This window comes from Delphinapterus leucas, unplaced genomic scaffold (genome assembly GCF_059928025.1).
Source record: "Delphinapterus leucas isolate spDelLeu-1000000601 "Yukka" unplaced genomic scaffold, BTC_Dleu_Yukka2 spDelLeu_asBTCV2_sq25, whole genome shotgun sequence".
NCBI classification, from domain to species: domain Eukaryota; kingdom Metazoa; phylum Chordata; class Mammalia; order Artiodactyla; family Monodontidae; genus Delphinapterus; species Delphinapterus leucas.
Window position 1 is genome coordinate 4,910,001 of NW_028322234.1, and position 966 is coordinate 4,910,966.

At 47.6% G+C, this 966-nt stretch overlaps 1 pseudogene; it reads right to left on the reverse strand.

Moving 5' to 3' along the window:
* Positions 1-276: 276 nt before the first annotated feature.
* Positions 277-948, reverse strand: LOC111166557 (EP300-interacting inhibitor of differentiation 1-like; annotated as a pseudogene).
* Positions 949-966: the final 18 nt, after the last annotated feature.

Genomic DNA, 966 nt, shown 5'->3' on the forward strand with positions numbered 1-966 from the left:
ATCTGGATCAATAACAAAGTCAAAGCCATAGGTGTTTTAGGACATTCTTGAAAACAGGATTCAACAGTACTAACAGCCTATTTCCTTACCAATTATCTTCCTTTTTCATAACTGTGCTGTCCCTACCCTATTCTACTCTGCAAAAATTAATTAATTAATTAATTTAATTTAATTAAATAAGAAAAAAAATTTTTTTAAGATCAAGTTTTCCATTGGCACAGACCTATTTGGAAAGAACCCGAGAGACAGTGGAACGCTGGGTCTCTCCCAAATCACTTAACTACTCTGTATCATATCAATAATCTAATCACAGCCGAGTTCTTCGGTCAAACGATTGCCAACCATAAGTGAAAAAAGCTTTTCCATAAAAGCCAACTGATCAAAAGAGGTGTTTTCATAACGCATTTGAAACCCGCCATCCAGAGCTGCTTCTCTTACTCTGGAGGTTCTCAGAAGCACGTTGTCTCCTCCAAGGGCTGCTGAAACTGCAGCCTGCACCACTCAGCGGCTCCTCTGCCAGATAGTCGCAGTCGTCCTCCCAGTCATCAAATTCCTAGTCTTTCTCGTCGTACCCCCTCCCCCGCCTTCTCCAAGCCATGGCTGGCGATCTGGCCTGGCTACTCCCCAGAGCTGGGCCGGTTAGCAAGGCCTCTGTCCCCCTGGGGCTCCGCCGTTGGCTGGGCCGCCTCCTCCTCCATTGGGCCGTCCTGGTCGAGCTGTGGCAGGGCTCCGGTGCGGGGGTTCGGGGATGGCTCCCGGCTCCCGCTGCCTACCTGCATCTGTAGAAGGTCACTCTTGCCAGGCATCAGGTCCATCTGCACGTCATTGCTCTCTTCATAGAGCTGGGACGGCTCATTCATTCCCAACATTGTGCAAGCGGCTCAACCTCCCAAAAGGCGTTTTTAGCAAGATCGGAGCTACGCCTTGAATCACGTTTTTTAAACTTAGATTTTTATGTTATTAAAT